This window comes from Mercenaria mercenaria, chromosome 10, assembly GCF_021730395.1.
Source record: "Mercenaria mercenaria strain notata chromosome 10, MADL_Memer_1, whole genome shotgun sequence".
Lineage (NCBI taxonomy): Eukaryota > Metazoa > Mollusca > Bivalvia > Venerida > Veneridae > Mercenaria > Mercenaria mercenaria.
In genome coordinates this window covers 55,986,400-55,994,297 of record NC_069370.1, presented here as the reverse complement: position 1 = coordinate 55,994,297, position 7,898 = coordinate 55,986,400, and positions in this window count along the sequence as shown.

Below are 7,898 nucleotides of genomic sequence, written 5' to 3'. Positions count from 1 at the left end.
CTTTTTTGAAAACGAGCAAATAACATATGTAAGGGTACGGAGTGGTAAATTTTGAATTTGTGTCTTATATATTACTTCATTTGACGTTTTTCTTAGATATGTTGTGATTAAGAAGTCATTGCGCTTCCCGTCCTGAAAATTATAAAATGGATTATTGCTTTTATGTGTATTTTTGGGTTGAGTTTGTAAATGAATTAAAATGATCATCACCCTTTTCAATTTCAGTGAAATTTAAATACGTGATTTATAAATTATAAACAATTCTTCTAAACATGTGATAAATTTCAATATATTTCATTTATAACATGAAATATTTTTTAGGATAACGCATGTTTTTTTCGTGTTATAATATCTGCAGAATCCCGAGATATGTTACATATTACAAGACGAAATGAACATGCGCTTACGCTATTAAAACGCATAAAAAACTACTGAATGGATATATTGTTCATCAAGGACTTTAAATTCCCATCAAATGCGTGGTAATGTCAGCGTTGTTTTATGACGTTGACGTCAGTTCTTTTTTAAGAAATGAAATGACTTTTTAGGTGTTATTGCGAATATAATGTAAATCTAAGAAATGAAACTATTTTTTTTCGGTGTTCATGCGAAATGAACGACAGAATAGGATCGGCAAATCCATGAATCGCGCTACATTATATTTCCTTTCCATTTGTAAACAAGATAATATTATAAATTGCACATATTTTATGGCATTTAACATTAAAATCAGCTTCCCGGCCATTCTGTTCAACACACGGAATAACTGCGACGTCATCTAAGGAACGTTCTCCATGACTATACGCGGACGTCGTCAAAACAACGGTCGGTTATCACAAAGCAGCGATGACGTAAATTTCGCGCCTTTCTTTTTGCTGTACATACGAAATGAACGTCATAATTTTCAATTGGAAAGAATAGGGCGGATGTAGATATTTTTGAACCGTAATACGGTTACGCTTTGCCTCGGAACGCGCATAATAAAAGGTGTTTGAACAGCTCGAGAGCGCGAGAAGCTCTCTATTAACACACGTTTACTTTCCTGATACTCACACCCCACCGAAAAGTGACAAGAACAGCAGTTTTGTGCTAGAACGCAAAAAAAGTATCGAGGGAACGTTAAAGTTTCGTTAGTGCACAGAAGCAATAACAACGTTTACAATATGAATAACAAAACATTGAAATACAACAACAACAACAACAACAACAACAATAAAAAATAATATCTTTATTTAAGGAAGATAACATAAAAGTAACAAACTTTCGGGAGCATGAAACATAGACGAACGGATTATTAACAAATTATTTGAACATACAATAATAATAACATGGATATATTTAAGAAATAATTTATAGCAATACAGTGCTAGTGTTTTAACACTATTTATGCATTTTTGGGCGGTTATATATCGAGCGTAATAATTTCACGAGGGCGTAGTCAGAGTGAATTATTTCGTACGACGTGTAACCGCCCGAGTGTATAAATAGTGTTAAAATACGGGTTTGCCATGAATTATTTCAATTATAATACGTCTATATTGTAAAAAAAATTGTTCAAATGTGATAGAACTTTTCTTCGCGGATGTATGGCGCCAAATGGCAGGTCGTCACGCTCCTTTGTTTATACACGCCTGGACCTGAAATGGTAATACATCTTGCGAAATAATTCAATTAGAGCGCAAATGATGGCGAATTATTCTGCACAGCGAATTACCAACTGAGTGTGTGCAAATTAATCAAGACAGTTGTGCTTTGCGACATTTCGTTTTAACGTGTTTTTAGCTCTACTGAGCACAAAGTGCTCACGGTGAGCTTTTGTGCTCGCCCTGTGTCCGTCGTCGTCCGTCCGTCGTCGTCAACAATTTGACTGTTAACACTCTAGAGGTCACAATTTTGGCCCAATCTTAATGAAACTTGGTCAGAATGTTACCCTCAATAAAATCTTGGACAAGTTTGATATTGGGTCATCCGGGGTCAAAAACTAGGTCACCAGGTCAAATCAAAGGAAAAGCTTGTTAACACTCTAGAGGTCACAAATCTTGGACGAGTTCGATATTGGGTCATCTGGGATCAAAAACTAGGTCACCAGGTCAAATCAAAGGAAAAGCTTGTTAACACTGTAGATGCCACATTTATGACTGTATCTTCATTAAACTTAGTCAGAATGTTAATCTTGATAATCTCAAGATCCAGTTTGAATCTGGGTCATGTAGAGTTAAAAAGTAGGTTACCAGGTCAAATCAAAGGAAAAGCTAGTTAACACTCTAGAGGCCACATTCATAACCATACCTTAATGAAACTTGGTCAGAATGTTAATCTTGATGATGTTAGGTCAAGTTCAAATCTTGGTCAGATGGGGTCCAAAACTAGGTCACTAGGTCAAATCAAAGGAAAAGATTGTTAACACTCTAGATGCCACATTTATGACTGTACCTTCATGAAACTTAGTCAGAATTTTAATCTTGATGATCTTTAGGTCAGTTCGAATCTGGGTCTTATGGGGTCAAAAACTAGGTCACCGGGTCATATCAAAGTAAAAGCTTTTTAACACCCTAGAGGTCACAATTTTGGTCCAATCTTAATGAAACATAGTTAGAATGTTACCCTAAATAAAATCTTGGACCAGTTCGATATTGGGTCATCTGGGGTCAAAAACTAGGTCACCAGGTCAAATCAAAGTAAAAGCTTTTTAACACTCTAGAGGTCACAATTTTGGTCCAATCTTAATGAAACTTAGTTAGAATGTTACCCTAAATAAAATCTTGGACCAGTTCGATATTGGGTCATCTGGGGTCAAAAACTAGGTCACCAGGTCAAATCAAATGAAAAGCTTGTTAACACTGTAGAGGCCACATTTATGACTGTATCTTCATGAAACTTGGTCAGAATTTTAATCTTGATGATCTCAAGGTCCAGTTTGAATCTTGGTCATGTAGGGTCAGAAACTAGGTTACCAGGTCAAATCAAAGAAAAAGCTTGTTAACACTCTAGAGGCCAACTTTATGACCATATCTTAATGAGATTTGGTCAGAATGTTAATCTTGATGATTCCTAGGTTAGGTGAGCAATACAGGGCCTTCATGGCCCTCTTGTTTAAGTAAAATATTTGATCAAATTTGAAATCGCTATTTGTCGATGCGTAGATGGCGTTAAATATCACGTCGACGTGACGTCAACATAATATTGTTGTGATGATTTAAGCATTGCATGCCTGGTCATATTAAAATATTTAGTAACGTTTGGCATGCTATACCAGTACAGTAGCCCCGTACCAATGTAATTTTATTTAATAATATCATTGTAAAGAAACAGTGACTATAACAGAATATAATATACCAGCCTTAATACTAGGCTTGTACTTAACGATAAACCAAAATGTGACAAAGTATGACACAAAGGTCTTATGTCCAAACTAGAACATGCAGGTATTACTATATCTCTCAGACAGGCGTCAACGGGTTATACTTTCAGGCACTCAGTCATCATGGGCTCATGTTAAAGCAGGTGTTCCCCAGGGGTCACTTAGGCCCTCTGCTATTTCTCATCTTTATTAATGATATTGTACATGAAAAACGACCTTGTATATGTAAATATCTTCGCAGATGACAGTAGCCTCTATGTAATAGTAGAACAACCTGATTCAGCCGAAACATTTCTCCTGTCTGATATCCAGACAATCTCGTCCTGAGCCGACAAATGGTTAGTGACATTCAATCCATCGGAATCTGAATCTCTTCTTGTAACCAGAAAACGTAAAAGTCTGCAACATCCGCCTCTACAAATGTTCAACCAAGAAATACCAGGGATCCTTGAGCATAAACACATTGGTGTTTTTTTCTATCTAGTGAGTGTACATGGCATAAACTTACTGACTGGAAATGGGTTAACATCATGCGCAAATTAAAGCATCCCCTAGACCGTAATTCCCTAGAAGTTATTTACACAACACCCATTCGACCAATATTAGAGTATGCTGCCGTTGTTTGGAGTAATTGTGCTCATTACGAATTCGATCAACTTGACAAAATACAAAACAAAACGAGAGGACCAAGATGGCCCTAGGTCGCTCACCTGAGAAACACACCATAACACACCATAACAGTGTAAACATGTTTGACTTAGTGATTTCATGGAAAAAATATTCTGACCATTTTCTTTGATTTGACCTAGTGACCTAGTTTTTGACCCCATATAAACCATATTCGAACTTGACCTAGATTCCATCAAGGCTATCATTCTGACCAAATTTCATGAAGATCAATTGAAAAATACAGCCTCTATCGCATACACAAGGTTTTTATCTGATTTGACCTAGTGACCTAGTTTTTGACCACATACTACCCATATTCGAACTTGGCCTAGATTTCATCATGGCAACCATTCTGACCAGATTTTATGAAAATCCAGTGTAAAATCCAGCCCCTATTGCATGCACAAGTTTTTCCTTGATTGACCTAGTGACCTAGTTTTTAAACCCAGAGAATCCATATTCGAACTTGACCTAGATTTCATCAAGGCTATCATTCTGACAAAATTTCATGAAGATCATTTGAAAAAAAATAGCCTCTATCGCATACACAAGGTTTTGCTTTGATTTAACCTAGTGACCTACTTTTTGACCCAGATTACCCATATTCAAACTTGACCTAGATTTCATCAAGGCAATCATTCTGACCAAATTTCATGAAGATCAATTGAAAAATACAGCCTCTATTGCATACAGAAGGGTTTTCTTTGATTTGACCTAGTGACCTACTTTTTGACCCAAGATAACATATAATCAAACTTAAAGTAGATTTCATCAAGGCAATCATTTTTACCAAATTTCATGAAGATGAATTGAAAAATCCAGCCTCTATCGTATACACAAAGTTTTTCTTTGATTTGACCTAGTGACCTAATTTTTGACCCAAGATGACCCATATTCAAATTTAGTCTAGATTTCATCAAAGCAATTATTTTAACTTAATTTCAGGAAGATCAATTGAAAAATATAGCCTCTATCACATACATAAAATTTTTCTTTGATTTGACCTAGTGACCTTATTTTTGACCCCAGATGACCCATATTCAAACTTGTCCTAGATTTCATCAATGCAATCATTCTGAACAAAATTCATGAAGATCAATTGAAAAATACAGCCTCTATCGCATACACAAAGTTTTTCTTTGATTTGACCTAGTGACCTACTTTTTGACCCAGGATGACCCATTTTGAAACTCGGTCTAGATTTCATTAAGGTTATCATTTTGACTTAAGATCAATTGAAAAATACAGCCTCTATCGCATATACACGCTTTTCCTTTGATTTGACCTAGTGACCTATTTTTTGATCCCAGATAAACCATATTCGAACTTGACCTAGATTTCATCAAGGCAATCATTCTGAACAAAATTCATGAAGATCAATTGAAAAATACAGCCTCTATCGCATACACAAGGTTTTTCTTTTATTTGACCTAGTGACCTACTTTTTGACCCCAGATGACCCAGTTTTAAACTCGGCCTAGATTTCATCCAGGTAATTATTCTGACCAAAATTCATGAAGATAAATTGAAAAATACAGCCTCTATCGCATACACAAGGTTTTTCTTTGATTTGATCTAGTGACCTAGTTTTTGACCCCAGATGACCCATTTTCAAGCTTGGCCCAGATTTCACCAAGGCAATCATTCTGACTAAAATTCATGAAGACTAATTGAAAAAAAACCTCTATCGCATACACAAGGTTTTTCTTTGATTTGACCTAGTGACCTACTTTTTGACCCCAGATGACCCATTTTTAAACTCGGCCTAGATTTCATCCAGATAATTATTCTGACCAAAATTCATGAAGATAAATTGAAAAATACAGCCTCTATCGCATACACAAGGTTTTTCTTTGATTTGACCTAGTGACATAGTTTTTGACCCCAGATAACCCATTTTCAAATTTGACCTAGATTTCATCAAGTTAATCATTCTGACAAAATTTCATGAAGATCAGTTACAAAATACAGCCTCTATTGCATACACAAGCTAAATGTTGACAGACAGACAGACGACAGACGCCGGACATTGAGCGATCACAAAAACTCACCTGAGCATTGAGCATTGCTCAGGTGAGCTAAAAAACTAGGTTTTCCGAACGTAAAACCAGGTTTTTCGAATACAAACCTATATTTTCGAGCGAAAACAAAGGATAACGCCATAAACCATAGTTCACGCTCGTAAACGTAGGTTCAAGCTTGTAAACCCAAGTTCACGGTCGTAAACATAGGTTTACGTTCGTAAACATACGTTTACGAGCGTGAACCGGGGTTTACGAGCGTAAACATAAGATAACGACCGTAAACATAGGATAACGACCGAAATTCGTATTCAATCGAGAAACCTAGTTTATCAAACATAAACCTGGGTTTACGGTCGATATATAAGGATATAAAATCAGCTATGAATTTCGAGCGTGAACATGGGTTTACGGCCGAGAACCTGTTTACGAGCGTGAACCTACGTTTACGAACGTGAACCCATGTTTACGACCGTGAGCCTAGGTTTATGACCGCGAACCATAGTTTACGGACGTGACATGTATGGCAGTTGTCCAATAAAAAGGTTCACGGTCGAAAAACTAGGATTAACGATCGATAAACTAGGTTTTTCAAACGCAGAAACATGTTAACCTATTCTTTCGAGCGAAAACAAAGGATAACGTCGTAAACCATAGTTCATGCTCGTAATCGTAGGTTCACGTTCGTAAACCCAAGTTTACGGTCGTAAACATAGGTTCACGTTCGTAAACTATGGTTCACGCTCGTGAACCCCGGTTCACACTTGTAAACATAAGATAACAACCGAAATTCATAGTTCAGTCGAGAAACCTAGTTTATCGAACGTAAACCATGGTTTACAATTGATATACTAGGATTATATACCTATGTTTACGGCCGTGAACTTGGGTATACGAGCGTGAACCAAGGTTTACGTTCGATAAACTAGGTTTCTCCAACAAAACTATGATATTCGGTCGTAAACATAGGTTCACGTTCGTAAACTATGGCTCACGCTCGTGAACACAGGTTCACACCTGTAAACATAAGTTCACGCTCGTAAACTTACGATAACGACCGAAATTTTAAATTCAATCGAGAAACCTAGTTTATCGAACATAAACATGGGTTCAAGAGAGTAAACTATGGTTTATGCCCGTTATCCTATTTTTTTCGCTCGAAAATATTGGTTAGTATTCGATAATCCTAGTTTTTCGACAAAGAACGTAATTATTGGATAATTGGCTTGCCGTCAACCAAAGTTTACGGACGTGAACCTATGTTTACGAACGTGAACCTAGGTTTACGTTCGATAAACTAGGTTTCTCCAACAAAACTATGATTTTCGGTCGTTATCCTATGTTCACGAGCGTGAACCTATGTTTACGGTCGTAAACCCATGTTCACGGTCGAAACCCAAGTTCACGCTCGTGAACTTAGGATAACGACCGAAATTCATAGTTCAATCGAGAAACCTAGTTTATCGAACGTAAACCTGGGTTCACGAGCGTAAACTGTGGTTTACGCCCGTTATCTTATGTTTTCGCTCGAAAATATAGGTTAGTATTTGAAAAATCTGGTTTTACGTTCGAAAAACTTAGTTCATCAATCGTTAATCCTAGGTTTTCAACTGTAAACCTGAGTTCACGTAATCATTGGACAATTGGCGTGCCATACACATACGGCTTCGCACTAAATGCAGTTCTCTCAACCAACACCTCTTTATGAAAAATATTTCTCCGTCTCCCTTATGCATGTGTGGAAAGATTGAATCAAACTTTCAGTTCTTTTTCGAATGTAGATTTTACAGTGTCTCCCGTAACGTCTTACTACTTATTCTACAAAATTATGAGATTGATCTCAACAC